The sequence below is a fragment of the Elephas maximus genome, chromosome 3, assembly GCF_024166365.1.
Source record: "Elephas maximus indicus isolate mEleMax1 chromosome 3, mEleMax1 primary haplotype, whole genome shotgun sequence".
NCBI lineage: Eukaryota > Metazoa > Chordata > Mammalia > Proboscidea > Elephantidae > Elephas > Elephas maximus.
Genome location: NC_064821.1, coordinates 155,407,514 through 155,427,308, shown reverse-complemented (window position 1 = coordinate 155,427,308; position 19,795 = coordinate 155,407,514). Strand labels below are relative to the sequence as shown.

The 19,795-nt window shown below is 44.1% G+C and overlaps 1 non-coding gene across 1 annotated transcript; it reads right to left on the bottom strand.

The window, feature by feature from the left end:
• Positions 1–1,241: 1,241 nt before the first annotated feature.
• On the bottom strand, positions 1,242–1,314 carry TRNAV-CAC (transfer RNA valine (anticodon CAC)). The gene has a single exon. It is a non-coding gene; the product is annotated as a tRNA-Val (tRNA).
• Between the last annotated feature and the right edge of the window lie 18,481 nt (positions 1,315–19,795).

Below are 19,795 nucleotides of genomic sequence, written 5' to 3'. Positions count from 1 at the left end.
CTCTTTGGCGCAATCAGTTACCGGTTCGGCTCTTAACTGAAAGGTTAGGGGTTGAAGCCCACCCAAGGACGCGCCTCAGATTTTATAAGTGTTAAGATGTCCCCAGAGTTTCAGCTCTTTACATCTTACTATATAAAGGCAGAGAGCAACCTTAGTTAGCTTTCTATCCTCCTTTTTGGAAACTGAGAGCTCAGAAATGATTGAAAGAGAAGAATCCTGGGAGTTGTTTTTGGACTAAGTTTTTTTTTTTTTTTTACATTTGTTTGTACTGTTTTTTATTTAAACCCTGGTGGTGTAGTGGTTAAGAGCTATAAGGTTAGCGGTTTGAATTCACCAGGCGCTCCTTGGAAACCCTGTGTGGCGGTTCTACTGTGTCCTATAGGGTCGCTATGAGTCGGAATCCACTCGACAGCAACAGGTTTGGTTTTGGTATTATTTATTTAACCCTTTCCATATACTTTGGAAGTTAAGTTGGGTCTATGGTTTCATGATTACAAATAAATTTGCAATCACCATTAGCTATCTAGCTATCTGTTTACAATCCCTTGTTCTGTTTCTTTAGCAACCCTGACTAAGACACTCTCATTAATTTCAGAAATCCCAGGTCAACAGCAGCGGTGCCCACCGTCCTTCATAAAATTACAACCATAGAATGCTTTGAGGATGCAAGGATAGTTCCCTTGCATGTATTTCTCACGAACTTGTCAAAGGTTATGTTTTCCTGATCATACCTGGGACTGTAGATGTGGGCGAATGAACAGGCCTTAGGTGATAAATTTACTGTAGCTTTCGGTTTTTTCCTCTAAAATAAATGCCTCAAAGACGCTCTGGCAGTTCAACTGCATTTACTGTAGGCCACCTTTGGGTGCAAGTTTTCAGTCAACTGTTTCAAGTGAACAATTTAGAATTGCTGACAGCTGCTCAAATACTTTGGCTCCAGAATTTCTACCTAGTGCACCAATATCAATAAGTAAACCTAGCGGTATCCGACATTACAGTCCTTCTGCTCTGCTTCTATCCCCTGTGGATCCATTTCCATAGATGCACCTCAGGATTTAGTGGCACTGGGTTTTCTTGTTTTTTCAACTGGCATAAATCTTACAGTACTACTGGTTGTATTGCACCTTCCTATGGGTCATCACAGTTTGTGCGATTTCCCTCTGGGAATTTCCAGGACTCTGATTCTAGATCTTAAGCAATGGGAAAAAGTAGCAATGGGCTCTGAGGAGTAAAAAAGCACCTGTTTCAGCCCGGTTTCGAACCGAGGACCTTTCGCGTGTGAGGCGAACGTGATATCCGCTGCACTACAGAAACCACAAGTGGACTTGCCTCAGAATTTTTCCTTGAAAATTGTAAGACCCGCGGTCTGAGTACTTTGGCTTCCAACAAACGAAATTCAACTCCATTTAAAAATCGACTGCACGAAGCAAAGTGCTGCAGAAATCACTCCAGAAAATCACTAACAATCCCTTCAGGCAAAGGAGTCTAAGGCATCCCTTAGGCCCTAAGATGGTTTTCTGTGCCAAACAAGGAAGCTAGGACTAAGGGGGGGGGGAGGGGTGATGCCCTCCCCCAGGCTTTGGAACCGCGCAGCTCACTAGAGTTTCCATTTTCAGAACTAAGCTCCTCTGGGACTCTCCAACTCCCCACAGGGCAGGAGCTGTGAAGGCAGTCACCCTGGAGCATCGGACCAGCGCCTCGGTGGCCCCTTTAAGGGTGCTGGTGCTCTTGACAAATGATCCCTGTTTCCATGAAAAGATGTTCAATGTCATTACTGGTTATTCTTCCCACACTTGCTGTTAGTTGCCAAGGAGTAGATTAGGATTCATGGCGACCACATGAGTGCAGTGCAGAAGTGCCCCATAGGGTTTTGAAGGCTGTAACTTGATGGTGCAATGGTTAAAGCGCTCGGCTGCTAACTGAAAGGTCGACAGTTCAAATCTACTAGCTGCTCTGCGGGAGGAAGATGTGGCAGTCTGCTTCTGTAAAGATCACAGCCTTGGAAACCCTATGGGGTAAGTCTACTGTGTCCTATAGGGAGGACATGAGTCAGAGCAGACTCCATGGCAATGGCTTCGAATTTTGGATCTTTCAGAAGCAGGTCGCCAGTCTTGTGTTCTGAGGCACCTCTGCGTAGGTTCCTACCACAAACATTTCAGTTAGGAGTCAAGTGCTCAATTGTTTGGTAGAAAACCAGAAAACGAGCATTGCTGAGGATGTGGAAAATTGGAACCCACACCCATTGGTGGTGAGATTGTAAAATGGCACAATCTCTGTGGAAATCCGTTTGGCAGTCCCTCAAGAGTTATCCATAGAATTACCAAACGACCCAACACTTAGCCCCCAAAATTGAAAGCAAGAATGCAAACAGATACTTGTACACCAATGCTCATTGTAGCATTATCCACATTATCCGAAAGGTGTAAACAACCCAAGTGTCCATCAGCAGATGAATGGATGAACAGAATGTGGTATATCCATACAATTGAATATTATTCAGCCATAAACAAAAAGGAAGTTGTGATACATGTTAAGACATGGATGAACCTAGAAAAATTATGCTGAATGAAAGAAGCCAGACACAAAAGGACAAATATTATATGATCCCACCTAATTGGAATCTCTAAAATAGCAAATGCATGGAGATCAAAGTTTATTAATGGTTACCAGGGGCGGGTGGGAGGGAAAAGGCAGGAAAGATTGCTTAAGGGGCACTGAATTCCTGTTTAAGGATGATGAAAAAGTTTGGAAACGGATAGTAGTGATGGTTCCCTATCATGGTGAACAAATTACTGTCAGTGAACTGTGCACATAAAGTGGTTGAAATGGCAAGTGTTTTGTTATTTATTTCATCACACACTCTCAAAATGACCTACACTTCCTGTCCACCCAGAAACAGTAGAACCCTACCTCCAGGCCCTACCCTGTGCTCTTTCCTCAGAAGCCCTTTTGCCTCAGCACCTCCCCTCTGTCCCCGCTCTGACACTTATGGAGTCTCTTGTTCTGTGCCACTCAATTTCAGTCCACTACTCTAATCATGTCCTCATGTTTTAGCCGTACCTTAGCAAAGGCTGAAACATGTGTCTTAGGGCACTTGGCTCTTTGAAAATGTCTAACAAGCAACACAGGCCAAGCCAGCCTTGAAGACCTGCACTGGATTCTTTACAGAGGCAGAGAACAGTAGGCTACTGGAGAACCACAAACTCACTCCGTGCGCCCAGCATATCGCACACCGGGGCCGAGCCCAGTTCAAGAAACGGAAAAAAAGCGCCTTCTGAAGCTTGTCTGCAGACAGAACCCGAAGGGAGTTGGTTTCTTGACCCGGAGAGGCCAGTCGAGCGGAGGGGTCTCAGGCATGTCCCCAACTCTCCAAGAAAGGCCAGGAACGGCTGATTTTGAGGGACAAAGCCAAAGAAAGGAGGCAAAGGCAGCCCAACCCCAAGCTCTGAAATTAAGGGTCTCGAACCCTAAGTTCTGAGCGAGCGGAGGGCCACGCCTTAATTTGATCTCCTTCCTTTATCAGGAGAGTTGTTGGTCCAAATTCAGAGCTCAGGAAATGCAGGAACTGTGTAGACCAAAGTCCACATTTGACGGACAAAAAACCAAAAGGTCCATTGTGGTCGAGTCTATTCTGACTCATAGCGAGCAGAGTAGAACACCCGCTTGGGGTTTACCAGTGAGCGGGTGGTGAATTCAAACTATGGATTCTTTAGATAGCAGCCTAAGCTCTCAACCACTGTACCAGCAACGAGAACGCTTTCGTTCTCAAACAATGAGATGTGGAGTCTGAGGAAAAGACCTGAGGCAAGGAGATTTTGCAGTTATTTGCCTGAGCACATGGAAGGGTGGATTTGCCACTGACCAAGATGGGAAAACGGCAAGGGCAGAGGACTTTAGGGGGAATTCCGGAGTTCCATATGGGGTCCCGGGGTCCTGGTTCAAAGAGTTATTCATCCAGGGTGTCTTGGTTTCTGCATCCATCTGATCCCTTTTTGATGTTGTAGTTCTCCGGGGCTCAGGCTTGACCCCCTATCCATCCTGGGCGCCTCCTCCCTGCAGGCTTGTCCCCTGCGCTGGACCCGGCCAAGGTCTCTCTATACGCTGCCGCCGCGCAAAGGCCCATCTCTAGGTCAGGTCTGAGGTTAGGCGGGGAAAAGCCACCTGGCTTCGAAACTTGTGGAGACCTGACAGCGCTCCGCGTGTGGCAAGCTGGCTCGCGTTTTGGAGAAGGCAAGGAGGAAAGTGACTTGGGAGAGGATCCCTAGATGAGATGGGAGCATCCAGGAAGGTAGGAATCCTGGCTTCCCCAAGTTTGGTGCAAAGAGATGTACTTGCTAGACGCAGAAGATTACAGACTTCTAGGCAGATCCCTGGTGGCCTAACGGTTAGGATTCTTTGCTTTCACCGCCGCTCATGCGGTTCGATTCTCTGTCCGGGAGAGCTGTTATGCCATTTCTCCCCACTGCAGGAAATCTTCTTTAGCCTTGTTTGATGCAGAAGAGTCCCAGCATCGCCCAGCCTTGGAGAGGTGAGAGGCGATGAGGAGCTGTTCAGAGGCTCGGGGCCCCCAAGAACTACATCCTGCTCTGGGCCACCGCGAAACACCACTGCTGCTGTGGGCCTCATCTTAAAAACCTATCCTTTCGTTTCCGGAACGTTCATCTCAAGAGGACAAAGTAGAAGCTGGGAGGAGAGCTCTAAATCTTTTCAAAACAATTTCAAACATAAAAACGCTGAAAGAGTTGTATGTATATATTCTTCATGTACATTTACCAATGAACATTTTCCACTTTTAGTTTGTCTCTTGGGGTATATGTATTTTCTACTCCATTTCGGAGTAACTTGCAGATATGTCAGGATCCTTTGGTTACTCCTTTGGCAGTATCCCTCTAAACCAGCCTCTTGGGGACTTTTCCTCTTTGTCCTCTCAAAGAGGCCCGTCTTGCCCCTTCAGCATAAACTCTCAGGTGCGACCTGGGCCCCCTCCAGTAATTACAAAGACTCCAATCACTGGGAAAATCTCAGGTGTTTAGAGATTCTCTCTCAGGAACCAGGGAAAAACTCCAAATCCTTTGAGTAAAAATTAATTGTACACTCTACAGACATGGTCATTCGACCCTACTTTTATCCCCTGGAAAGATCCAGAAGGGACACTACCTTCAACAAGGCTGTGAGAAATAGACCCTACAGAACTGTTTTCACATCCTCAAAGAACTCTGTGGTGGCTATTTTATGAAAGACAGTGGGAACTGCTACCATGGAACTGGGATCATTGAAATGAATGGGGATGATGGGAAGATGGGATTAGAAGGGTCAGGTCACGCCATTTAAGCCTAAAAGACAAGGTGACCTCAGTTGCTACATTGAGTACAGAGCTGAAACAGTAATCAGAATGGTCTGTCTCTCAAAGCTCTTTAGCATTAACTCCTTGGTTAGTGCATCTGGAAATGCCATAGATGGGCAACCTATTAAAGTCTTACTTGATTTGCATAAACACTCTAAGTCTGGTGAATATAGTCCTACTTGAATCACAGCAATAGAAAGCCACAGACCCTCAAAAAATTTACAAGCACAGAGCTCTTTGAAAGAAAGAGAGGTAGATCCCCTCAAAGAAGAACCCGTTTATACAGTCAAAAATCAATTCTCTTAGGCCTTTAGCCAAATGGCATATTCCCAGCAAAGTTATCTGAGTAGAATGACCTCTTAGTAAATATTATTTCATACCAGAATATTTGGAATTTACACCACAATAGTATAAATACTTAGGTGTGTTATTAGTTCATTTTCAAAATCCAAAAATATTTTAGAAGGATTGTCATCAAGGTTGATCATCAGTGAAACTAGAATGGGGCAAGTTTAGAGTGCGAACATCTATTTGACTTCAACTATCATGAGATTTACCTTTCCTAGGAAGCAAAAGTGGAGTAGATAAATGTATATTTAAACAGGACTTAACATTTTTAGAGGAATAGATAGATTTATTTGTAGGTTTTTTTCGTTACCTGTTCAAAATTTATTAAGGTAATCACTGGGCTTGTAACGTGTGGTGGTTAGGTTTGTGTGTCAGCTTGGCTGGGCCATCATTCTCAGTGATTTGGCACTTATATAGTGATGTAATTTGGCAGTTATATAGTAAAGCAGTGATCAGACATGATCAGCCAGTCAGTTGTAAGGGGATTTTCCTCGGTGGTGTGGCCTGCATCCAATATATGTATAGATGTTTTGGGAAAGCATGCTTGCTTATTCTGGATTCTGCATCCAGCTAATCATCATCTGATGTCCAGTTCCAGTGACATTAGCCAGCAGCCTGCCACCTTACCTGCTGATCTTGGGTTCCTCAGCCCCTGCAGGTATGTGAGGTGGGAGAACTCTGAACCATGGACGTGGGGCTTGCGATCCTCTACAGCCATGTGAGCAATTTCCTTGAGATAAAGCTCTCCCTGTGTCTCTCTCTGTCTAACTCTATGGCTATATATATATATAGCCATACAGTTATACACACACACACACCCATACACACACTTCATTGGTCTTGCATCTCTTCAGAACCCAGCCGATACATTTGCTACTGAGAGTGGCTCCAGAGAAACAGAATCATCAGGATGAGTTTTCTAAGTTGGTTCTCAAGTCTGCCTAGTCTTAAAAGCACTGATGACTCTGCCTCCAGTAGCAAAAAGGGTGATGCTAATCCATGGCATGAAGTGGCAATTTTAATATGCAAATTATCAGAAATAGATCATGTATTGGTGAGAGGTGAGGCTTCCGGTGATCACATGTTTGAAATATTTCCACAATTTGGTCAGAATGAGAATTATAAGGAAGCTGATTGGTTGGTCCTACTTTCATTAGACAAAGTGGTGAGAGAGATGATCTCAGGGCACCAGAGTCACAGTTCAAAGGCCGTGTAAAACTCCTCAAAGTTGCAACTTGTGCCCTGAAAGAAATCCTTATTTCTTGTAGTAACAGAGCTGATATTGCCAAAAATCTAACGCAGAGTCTTATTATAAGAGTGCCTGAATTACAATGCTAATTGAATTCCCAACCTCGAACGGTGTCTAAAGTTAAAGTGAGGCATTGATTGAGAAGAAATGGGACCCCGAAACTTGGAATGGGAACATATGGGCCGATAATCAGAGAGCTGGGGACACTGAGGCTCTAAATTCTGTTGAATCATTCCTGCCAGCAGAATCAGCACTCTTACACCCAACTGACAAGAACACCCCATCTTTCTCTGGTAAGCCAAGAAAAGAAAACCCATTGCTGTTTCATACGAGTTGGTTCCGACTCATAGTGACCCCATAGGACTGAGTAGAACTACCCCATAGGGTTTTCGGGGACCATCTGGTGGATTTGAACTATCGACCTTTTGCTTAGCAGCTGAAGTCATACCCACTATGGCACCAGCGTTTAGGTGAAGGGACCATCTTGCAGTAAAACCGTTATACCTTCCATCCCCTTCTGATGAGATTAATCCAACTGGTCCTGAAGAGTCTTTGTCTGAGATATCACCTGAGCTGGCACCTGGTACATTGCCTGATTTATCACCTGAGGTAGATGCCTTTCAAGGCATTGCTGAATATTTCCAGGACTCACTGCCACTATTCATTTTTGCTTTTGGCCTATAAGTAGACTTAAGTCTCAGAAAACCCCAAAAGGTAAAGTACCAACTGTGAACAAGGAGGAAGCATGCCACACTCCAAAGGAACTGCTTGACTTTCCTAATATGTCCAAACAGAAACCTGGGGAATATGTATGAGAATGGCTATTAAGGGTGTGGGATAATGGTGCAAGGAGCATAAACATGGATCGGTCTGAGTTTACCAATATGGGCCCACTAAGCACAGATTCTTCATTCAGTGTTTCTGCTCAAGAGGTTAGGAAAAGATCTAATAGTTTATTTGGTTGGGTCAATGAAGTATGGATTGCACGGTGGCCTACAGTAAATCAAGTTGAAGTACAAGACCTGCCCTGGTATACTGTAGAAGAAGGTATTCAAAAACTTAGGGAAATTGGTACATTAGAGTGTATTTATCAGGTTAGAACCACATACCCACCCATGGAGTGCCAGAGGACACACCATTTGCCACAACAGTGAGAAACCAATTTACGAAGAGGCGCGGGGGGTCCCAGAATCCTTGAAGACTGCTGTGTTTGCCCATTTATGTGAGTAAGGCTTGACAGTGAGAACTGCCCTAACAGAATTAAAACACCTAACTACAATGGGGCTGATTGGACCCCAAGGTCATAGGGGCCAAGTGGCAGCACTCAATCGACAAAGACAAGGTGGGAGTGGTTAGTGGTTACTACAATGGACAGCAGAGTCAAAGCAGTAATCAGAATAGTCTGACTTGCATGGACTTATGGCATTGGCTACTGAGTCATAGTGTCCTAGAAGTGAAATAAGAAATCTACTAATTATTTACTTCATCCTCTAGAAGTGAAAGAATTCTAGGTCAAGGAAACAGCGGTCTAACTCAAATCACCAGAATAGAGAGTTGCAGCCTCTCAATCAATTCCCAGCCTAGGGCCTATTTACAGACCCACGACCCCTTATATGAAGGGAAAGCCAGGTCCCCTTGAGGAAAGGCCCCCTACACTGCCAAAAATTTATGCTGTTAAATTTCTCGCCTTTTATGAGAGTGAGTGTTCACTGGGGCAAAGGAAATAACCAGACTTTGGGGGCATTCCTGGATACTGGCTCTAAACTGACACTAATTCCAGGAGACCCAAAACATCACTGTGGCCCACCATCAGAGTAGGGGCATATGAAAGTGAGATTCTTATTGCACCCTTAGCTCAGGTTCGCCTCACAGTGCATCCCGAAACCCATTATGTAGTGATTTCCCCCATTCCAAAATGCGTGATAGATTTCCCCAGCAACTGGCAGAACCCCCACACTGGATCTCTGACAAGTGGAATAAGGGCTATCAGATTAGGAAAAGCCAAGATGAAGCCATTAGAACTGCCTCTATCTAGGAAAATAGTAAACCAGAAGCAATACTGCATTCTTGGAGGAATTGCAGAGAGTACTGCCACCATCAACGGCTTCAAGAATGCAGCGGTAGTGATTCCCACCACATCCCCATTCAACTCACCTATTGGGCCTGTGCAAAAAACAGACACATCTTGTTGAATGACAGTGTATTACCGTAAACTTAACCAAGTGGTGACTCTAATCGTAGCTGCTGTTCCAGATGTGGTTTCATTGCTTAAGCAAATTAATATATCTCCTGGTACCTGGTATGCAGCTATTGGTCTGACCAATGCTCTTTTCCCATTTTCAGCTCTGAAGAAACACCAGAAGCGGCTTTTCTTCAGCTGGAAAGGCCAGCAATACACCTCCACTGTCCTACCTCAGTGATATATCAGCTCTCCAGCCCTATGTCTTAATTTAGTCTTCAGGGATTTGATTACCTTTCCATTCCAGAAGATGTCACACTGATCCATTGCATTGATGACCCTACACTGATTGGACCTAGCAAGGAAGAAGTGTAAATGACTCTGGACTTACTGGTAAAACACTTGTGTGCTAGAAGGTGGGAAGTAAATTCCATAAAAATTCAGGCTCCTTCCACCTCAGTGAAATTTGTAGGAGTCCAGTGTTGTGGGGTAGTGGTGTGGCTCAGGCAGGAAGAACCATCCTTGTCAGTAGTCCCCCAGTATCTGTTGACATTCATTGGTCTGTGAGGGAGCCTCACATGTTTTCTACCCCCGTGCCTGAACCTCTCTGCAGGTCCCTTCTCTTTTATGAAACAGCACTTAGAAAGGATTAGGACTAAGACCCACCCTTCTCTGGTATTACTTAACTGATACTCTATTCAAAGAGCTGGAGAAAGATGTGGTAGTTGGCTTCTACTCTGTCATATACAGTCACTGTGAGTCGGAATTGTGTCTACCCGCTGTGGATTTACTTTCAAAAAATACTCTATTACCCCAAAGAAGGTAACATTATAGGTATAGGGGTTACGACTTTGACATTTCCCTCTGGGGGACACGATTCAATCCCTAACACTAGAGGCAGAGAGGATACCACGGCTGATGCTCCTCTTAATATCGGGAAGAAATCCTGTTTTTATAGCCTGAAGATCCTGAAACAAGTCCCAGTTGAAAAGAAAGCCTTTTTTCCAGGGCTATTAGTGCCTCCATCAGTTTTATCTGATTTTTCTTCAAATGTATTGGTGCCAAGTGTCTTATCTTTGGTCTCACTAATTCTGACTTCCATTTCCTGAATTCTGCTCCTCTGACTTTCTATTGAGTTGTCTAATTCTGAAATGTTATTGATAATCTTCTGAATTTCTGATTGCTGTCTCTCTATGGATTCTTGCAGCCTATTAAAGTTGTCATTATGCTCTTCATAACCTTCTTAATTTTCTCCACTGCGTTATCTGTGTGATACTTGGCTTATTCTGCATTTTGCCTGATCTCCTTCCTGATGTCTTGAAGAGTTCTGAGTATTAATCTTTCGTATTCAGACTCTGGTAATTCCAGTAATATGTCTTCGTCCAGAAGACTCCTTCATTCTTTGTTTTGGGAGCTTGTTGAAGTGATCATGTTCTGCTTCTTTATGTGACTCGATATTGAATATTTTTTTTGAGCCATGTATAAATTATTGTCTTAATTTACTGTTTTGTTCTTGAACAGCCACTGCTGCTTTGCTTTTGTCCCACTTCTTGGGGTTTCTCGGCTCCTCCCTCCCCATTGTGCTACACAATAGAAACCATTGTCTGCTCCCCAGCACCTCACTTGAGTCTCTGCACGGCCTCCTGGAGGTCTCATTCTCACCCACGCCTCCCTGCTTTCCTTTGCTCTTCTTCACCATTCCCCATTCCTCACTTAATTTCCATGGTCGTGCCCCACCGACCGCAACTGGGGCAAACGTGGGGCGTCCATGGCACGGGCAGGTGGGCTAAGGCAGAGCAGCCATGTCGTGAGCCTCCTTGGGCTCAGGGAAGGTTGGAGACCCGGGGGTCTCTGGGGGTCACTGGCACCTGAGGCGGATGAGGAGCAAGGAGGGGTGAAGGCCATTCAGCTGCCCTCCTAGCTTCAGACTCAACCAATGCACTGATTTGAAGGCAATGAACAACATGAGGAGCAGTGTCAAATGTCAAAAACATGCCTCTCCACTGCACAGCTGAAACAGTTGAAGTCAGACCTGGGGCACATACACCCAAGCTGAACACCAGCAAGGGTCTAATCTGCTGAAATGGTCCCACACAGGTCCATGCAGGGGTTGAAGGCATTCAAAGTCCATAGACTGCTTGTGCCTGGATAAGAGCTTCTTCTGCCCTGAGTTCCCAGCTTAGGGGAGCCGGCAGATTATTTCCCGCCCCCCTCATTTGCTGATTTGTTCCCTCTCCAAGTCTGAGAGAATGGTTTGGAGTGCACAGCAGGACCTGTCTCAGGCCCAGGCAAATCAAATGCTACTGAAGCCAGCTTGAGGCCTGGGGCAGAGGGAGGAGGGGTCAGATAAAGGGGAGTGTTTTTTTGAAAGGGGTGCTTTTTTTTTTTTTTTTTTTTAAACCTTTAATTGTGCTTTAAGTGAAAGTTTACAAAATCAGGTCAGTCTTTCATACAAAAATTTATATACACCTTGCTATATACTCCTAGTTGCTCTTTCCCTCATGAGACTGCACACTCCTCTCTACTGTCTATTTTTGTGTCCATTGGGCCAATTTATGCCCCTCTGCCCTCTCATCTCCCATCTAGACAGGAGCTGCCCACATAGTCTCATGCATCTACTTGATTGAAGAAGCTCACTCCTCACCAGCATCATTTTCTATCCCATAGTCCAATCCAATCCCTGTCCAAAGAGTTGGCTTTGGGAATGGTTCCCATCTTGGGCTAACAGAAGGTCTGGGGACCATGACCTCCGGGGTCCTTCTAGTCTGAGTCAGACCATTCAGTCTGGTCTTTTTATGAGAATTTTAGGTCTGCATCCCAGTGCTGTCCTGCTCCCTCAGGGTTTCTCTGTTCTGTTCCCTGTCAGGGCAGTCGTCGGTTGTAGCCGGGCACCATCTAGTTCTTCTGGTCTCAGGCTGATGTAGTCTCTGGTTTATCTGGCCCTTTCTGTCTCTGGGGCTCATAATTACCTTGTGTGTTTGGTGTTCTTCATTCTCCTTTGCTCCGGGTTGGTTGAGACCAATTGACGCATCTTAGATGGCCCCTTGCTAGTGTTTAACATCCCAGATGCCACTCTTCAAAGTGGGATGCAGAATATTTTCTTAATAGATATTATTATGTCAATTGACCTACATGTCCCCTGAAACTATGGCCCAAACTCCTACCCCTGCTATGCTGGCCTTCAAAGTGTTCAGTTTATTCAGGAAATTCTTTGCTTTTGGTGTAATGCAGTTATGCTAACCCCTTGTTTGTTGTGTTTGTCTTTCTCTTTACCTAAAATAGTTCTTGTCCACTATCTAATTAGTTAATACCCCTCTCCTTCCCTCCTTCCCTCCCCACTATTGTAACAGTCAAAGAATATTTTCTTGTGTGTTCAAACTTTTTCTTGAGTTCTCGTAATAGTGGACTCATACAATATTTTCCTTTTGCAACTAATTTCAGTCGGCATAATGTCTTCCTGATTCCTCCACATTATGAAATGTTTCACGGATTCATCATTGTTCTTGTGGATGCATAGTATTCCATTGTGTGAATGTACCATAATTTATTAATCCATTCATCCGTTGATGGGCATCTTGGTTGCTTTCATCTTTCTGCTATTGTAAACAGTGCTGCAATGAACATGGGTGTGCATATATCTGTTCATGTAAAGGCTCTTATTTCTCTAGATATATTCCAAGAAGTAGGATTGTTGGATTCTATGGTAGTCTTATTTCCAGTTTTTTTAAGGAAGCGCCAAATTGATTTCCAAAGTGCTTATACCATTTTCCATTCCCACCAGCAGTGTATAAATGTTCCAGTCTCTCCACAACCTCTCCAGCATTTATTATTGTGTGTTTTTTAGATTAATGCCAGCCTTGTTGGGGTCAGATGGAATCTCATTATACTTTCAAATTGCATTTCTCTAACGGCTAATGATCGCATTTCCTCATGTATCTGTTAGCTACCTGAATGTCTTCTTCAGTGACATGCCTGTTTGTATCCTTTGCTCATTTTTTAATTGGCTTATTGGTCTTTTTGTAGTTCAGTTTTTGTGGTATCGTGTAGACTTTAGAGATCAGATCAGATGCTGATCAGGAATGTCATAGCTAAAAACTTCTTCCATGTCTGTAGGTAATCTTTTTACTCTTTTTAGTGAAGTCTTTGGATGAGCATAGATGTTTGATTTTTAGGGGCTCCCAGTGATCTAGTTTCCCTTCTGGTGTTTGTACATTGTTAATAATGTTTTGTATACTGTTTATGCCATGTATTAGGGCTCCTAGCATAGTCCCTACTTTTTCTTCCATGATCTGTATTGTTTTAGATTTTATAGTTTGGTCTTTGATCCAGTTTGAGTTCATTTTTGTGTATGGTGTGAGGTATGGGTTTCGTTTCCATTTATTAGCAGATGCGTATCCAGTTATGCCAGCCCCGTTTGTTAAAGAGACTGTCTTTTCCACATTTAACTGACTTTGGACCTTTGTCAAACATCAGCTGCTCATAGGTAGATGGAATTATGTCTCGATTCTCAATTCTGTTCCATTGTTCTATGTATCTGTTGTTGTACTAGTAGCAGTCTGTTTTAACTACTGTGGCCATATAATAGGTTCTGAAATTGGGTAGAATGAGGCCTCCCACTTTGTTCTTCTTTTTCAGCAATGCATTACTTATCCAGGGCATCTTTCTCTTCCATATGAAGTTGGTGATTTGTTTCTCCATCTCATTAAAAAATGTCCTTGGAATTTGGATCGAAAATATTGTATCTATACATTGCTTTTGGTGGAATGGACACTTTTACAATGTTAAGTCTTCCTATCCATGAGCAAGGTATTTTTTTCCAATTTCTGTAGGTGTCTTTTGATTTCTTGCAGTAGTGTCTTGTAGTTTTCCTTGTATAGGTCTTCTACATCTCTGGTAAGATTTATTCTTAAGTATTTTATTTTCTTGGGGCCAGTGTGAATGGTATTGGTTTGGTGATTTCCTCTTTGATGTTCTTTCTGTTGGTATAGAGGAATCCAACTGATTTGTGTATGTTTATCTAGTATTCTGATACTCTGCTGAACTATTAGTTTCAGTAGTTTTGTTGAGGATTCTTTAGGGTTTTCTGCATATACGATCATGTCATCTGCAAATAGAGATACTTTTACTTCTTCCTTACCAATCTAGATGCCCTTTATTTCTTTAGTACTTAGCTTTTGCTGAAAGCACCATTCTTCTCTGGTTCTGGAGGTGTGAGTAGGCTTTGTGGTGGGCTGTTTCTCCCTGCGGAAGCTGTAGCTGAATGCTACCACCAGCCCTCCCCAGTCACTTCCAGGAATGGTTCCTGAGGCTTCCAGGCAATTCAGTTCCGGCAACTCCTCTCCACTTCTGAATCATATCTCCCTCCCCCTGCCACTCAGTCTGATTTCTTTGACTTTGATGTTCAGGGCTGCTAGCTTGTCATAAATATAAGTGTTTCACTTGTTTTTTCAGGTCTTTGTTGTAAGAGGTATCACCGGAAGGGTCTGAATACTCGGCGCCATCTTGGCCCCACCTCCAAGGTGTGCTATTTGATCCACAGGGTAAATTAGACACAAGCACTTATCTTTTGCTGAGAGCGGTTTTCTTCCCTGATTTTGGAGACGTGAGTAGACTCTGCCGGTTGCTCTCTCTCTCACTGTGGAAAATGTATCGCAGATGTTACCACCAACCCCACCGCGGTCCTACCAGGGGATCAGTGTTGAGGGGTGCCGGTGTCTACCGAGTCAGGTCCGGCAACTCCTCACTTCTTGTGAACTGTCACTCTTTCTCCATGCTGCTCAGTCTGATTTTTTAACTTTGCCTTTGATGTTCAGGGCTCTTTGCTTGTCATATATATTATTGACTCACTTGTTTTTTTGGATCTTTGTTGTAAGAAGGACCACCAGAAGCATCTGACTACTCCACCATCCTGGCCTCACCTCCCCCCCTCAGTTTTAGACATAGCTTTTGCAGGGAAACGGCTCTGCCATGGTGTTCGGGCCATCTCCTACATATCTGCACAGGCCATGCAGGTCAGAACCCATGTCTTGGTGGAATACCCTGCCCTCCGCCCAGGAATATAAGATAGATGGTCTTGTGAGGAGCTTGACATTTTCACATCTGCCTCTCTTTCTTGTGGGGGGCTGCCACTAGACAGTTTTTACATCCACCTCCCTGTTTCTAGTGAGGTGTGGAATTTTCCACCTAGCTCTCCTTAGGGCACTGCCACAGGATATAAAACAGCTTAGCTGAAGCAAGGCATTGTCTCCTCTGCAACAGTGTCCTAATAATTATGTTGCACTCATCTGGCCCTGTTTTAGTGTTGTCTGATGAGACAGCCATGAGGGGTTGGCACCTTTGACAATTTTTCCTTTTACTGCTTCTGTAAGTAATAAAGTATCTAAATCCAAAAAAGAATTTTTTTAAACCATCTGAATCTGTTATGCTTTGACTTTACTTTCTGTTGTGTTTGACATCTTGTACTCACTTTGATTCTTGCTGAACCTCCATGCATTTGCAGTTTTCTTTAATTCTGCGCTCATGGGGTTATCAAGAATGTGGTATGTAATGAACCAGCGAGGAACTGCAGCGGACATATGTATTGTGCACATTTCCTCTTCTTGCATGCATGCTTCCTTTTCCCATTGAACTTCACATACAAAACATATATTCAAAGTTAAAATCATAAATAATTGCAAGACGATGACAGCAGAACATTAAATCGAGTGTGAGAATTTTGAGCGTAGGGTCATCTGTGAGTGTACAGGTCACGTGCCCATGAAGTTGGCCCTGTATAGGGCCCAAAGCCAGGCGCCAATAAGAGTTCAAACACCCTCAGGGAGTAGAGAAGCCGCCACACAACAGGACTATCCAGAGAACCAGAGCCTATGGGAGATGTCAGGTGGATAATACCTTCGCATACAGCTTTCACTCTCTTTCAAAGTCCTCATTAACTACTAATTGAGACGTGTGGTCTCTGACTTTATCCATTATTTCAATCCAGACTTAGTCAATGACTTTGGGGCTTCTATTTTTTTTAATTTACCTGGGACCCACAGTCCTCAGGAGCAGGAAGAGGTTTATTCATCACAATATTTCCCGCTTCAATAACTCCAGCTCCTGTTGAATTAAATTTCAGACCCCCAAGTCACATGAAGACACTCAGAGATTGGTGGTCAGTTTCTGGACAGTCAAAGCATTTTGTTTCCTTGTGAGACTTCTATTCCATTAAAGTCCTGCAATTTATACCCATTTCTACATTGCTTAGCTATTCTTTTCCACAGAGAAATTGATATTGATATTGCTGTGGAGTTGCAGCCTACCCAAAAAACCCCATCGCCATCGAGTTGATGCCAATTCATAGTGACCCTATAGGACAGGGTAGAACTGCTCCCTAGAGTTTCCAAAGAGCTCCTGGGAGATTCAAACTGCCGACCTTCTGGTTAGCAGCTGTATCACTTAACCGTTACGCCACCAGGGTTTCAGCCTACAGTCAGGCAAAAAGATACAGAAAGAAAGAAAAGAAGAGAATGTGGATCCCAACCAGCCTGTGAAGACATCAGTTGAATTCAGTCGATGTAGAAGTAAATTAGCTGCACTCCCTTTATGCTTGAGAATTTCGCATACCAATATCAGCTTAAAAACCTAACGAAAAAGGTGTGAGGTGGGAAAAATGCCAGGATTTTCAGATTGGAACACCAAACATAGTAAAAGGATAAAGACCTGGAATTCCTCATTGACCTAAGAGTATAACAATGGACTCTCTGATAGGATCACTCTGGAAATACATAGCCCTGGGCCTCATTCACAAGTCCCACCAGTAGGCTATCATGTTGTGGCCTTGTCCTGAGTATATTCATGCGCCTCTGAGCTACATCTTCCCAGACTCTGGGGGACTAAGAACCTGCTCCATCTGCGTCACCCTTGACACATGTCTTGGGGTAGAGTTGGACCTCACCTTAGAACCATGTTCTCTGTAAATAAGAGGGTGTCTGCAATAGTTTCTAGAGATTCCTCAGGCCCTCTAATAATTCTCTGAAGAATTATTATTGGCTGTGTTTCCTTGGGACTTAATGGGTTTTTTGTGCCCTTGGCCTGAGAGATTGCATTAGGAGATTCCATCACAACAAATAAGTTTTTACCCCCAGGTGGGGCTCCTTTTTTACTTTTCAATAGGCAGTTTCCCTGTATGTGGTATGGGTAGCACTGGTAGTACTTGAGATAATTTTAGGCGGTACAAGGATGAGTATTTTAATATGAATAAGTATGTATCTAATTCCATACTCATACCCAACATGCATAACAAGCACATCAAGCCCACTTGGATGCCTTCTTTGTAGAGATGAGAAAGAGCGTTAGTATCACAAGCCTGGTGGCAACACTTCATCAGATGCCCTTTCCACATCTAAACTCTCCTCAGACTTCTTTCCTTGGATGACGGCTGTCCTGCTTGTTGTCTTGCTCCCGAGTCCTACATCTATTGCTGTACAACTTCCCCAGATACCACCCCAACACACCTGTGCTGACATGAGATCCTTTAAGTGACCTTTTGCCTTGGTTCTTTGGTAAAATAGCTTGAGAGATTTTTTTCCCCCTAAAGCCTGAGGCATTACATTTGCCCTAGTTTTCTATCCCCAAAGGGTTTGTTACTCTTTTTCAGGCTGATTGACATTTCCTGAGCAAGCTGTAAACAAGTTGATGTTTGATACTTTTTGTCTGGCCCTGAGCTGCTTGCAGTCTGCCCTGTAATTAGTATGCACCTTGCTGGATTGGTCAATACACCAGGCAAATGCAGGGACTATAGGCTATGCAAATGGATATCTGTATGCTACTATGCAAATGAAGTGTCTGTGGCCTACCAAGAGGGGATTGTTCAATTCATGGCCTTGGTGGGAGGGCCATGCCTTGAAACTGATGAGGAATTTGTATATATACATATATACATACAGTAAACCCCCCAGAGGTTTTTTGGACAGGAAGAAGCAGAAGGAAGAAAGAAGAAAGAAGGAGCACAGAGAGAGAGAGAGGGAGAGAGAAGAGGTAAAGAAGTTCTTAAAAGAGCTGTAACACAGGTCAAGGGCTGTAACACTGAACATGGTGACAGGCCTAGAAGGGGCCCAGTGGCAGACTCAATGGTGATACACAGCAGAGCCAAGAGGAGCCTGTCCTGAGGGGGCTGAGAGGATCCTTGAATGGCTGAGAGAAGCTGAGAGAGATGTCCTACACTGAAGAAGGGAGACTTGCCTACATGGTTCCTGATCTTGGCCCTGAATTGCAGCCTGTTGATCCTGATCCCGAGTTGTACCCTGTTACTTCCTTAATAAACCACTAAACTATAAGTGTGGTTCTATGTGGACATGGGAACAGATCATTGACCCCAGAAGAGAAGTAGAGGGTGCCGTGGGAGGGATGGCTGGTGTCAGAATTTGTGAAAAGTTCTGAGGGTGGAGATATATCTGACTGCCTCTTCATGGGAATCAGCTTTGGGCTGATCCTGCTCATCGTCCCCCTTAAATTCTGAAAGGTTCTGACGCCAATGCTAGTATTCCCACCTTTTTACAACATCCGTGGCCTCTAAAGCAGCCTCTTTTTTTTTCTGGCTCCAGTTTTGAAACAGGCAGTCATGGAAGGGTTATTAAGGGTTATTAACCATCCCATAATAGTTGTTTTTCAGAAACGCCTACCTTTGCTACATTTTTGTTAAAACTTTTACAGCACTTCACCATGATTAGTCAAATTCCCAGATTTCTTGTCTTCTTTTGGCAGGAGACCAAGGTGCAGGCACACTGACTCTGAATCTATCCACTATATGACCTTCCCGGGGTGGCAGTAGCCAGCCATCGCCATTTTTTCAGGGCTATGCGCAGTATTTTTAGAGCCCTGTGCAAAAACCAATTCACCAAAATTATGTGGACTGAGCATGCATGGCAAGACTGAGGATCCTCCCCTCACTGTTCATACATATGTATGTCACTCTCTGTAAGAGGAACAAATCTGCCCTGGGTCAGGGAGCTGGCAGCCTTAGGTCAGAAGACTCTGTCTATCTCCCAGTTTGCAACTGTGAAGAAAACTTTCAACCCTGTGTCTGGCTGACTTCAATTTGCTAGTCTGCTTGACAGGAAGCTATGAGTTGGTGGCTTCAGTTTCCTCTTCCCCCACCCCTTTCCTCAAGGCCTCTCTTACCTCCTTCATGGGCAGACAGCATTAGCTCTCTCTCTGCCTCGGATTTGCACCTGACATGCATGAGGAGATTGGAAAATTAGGAAGATCCCTTCAGCTGCCGTCTCTTTCAATGCTGGTGGAGACTGTAAATGCTGTTGTTGCTAGTTGCTGTCAAGTCGATTCCTATTCATCACGACCCCCTGTGTGCAGAGTGGAACTGCTCCATAGAGTTTTCAAAGCTGTGATCTTCAGGAAGCAGGTTGCCAGATGTGTCTTCCAAGATGCCTCTGGGTGGATTTGAAACACCAACCTTTGGGCTAGTAGTCAAGAGTTTAACTGCTTTTGCCACCCAGGGCCTCGGGGAATTTAAATAAATAGGACATTATCTTCTCACTGTCAGAAGTAAGTTTAGATTTTTCCTTCTCTGAAAATGCTGAATATTAAACTATAGAAGAAAACCCTAGGTCTTGTGTTGGCAGGTGTGGGCGGTTTGCCACCCCTTCCCAGGGTGTGTCTTCACCTCACTCTCCTTCTG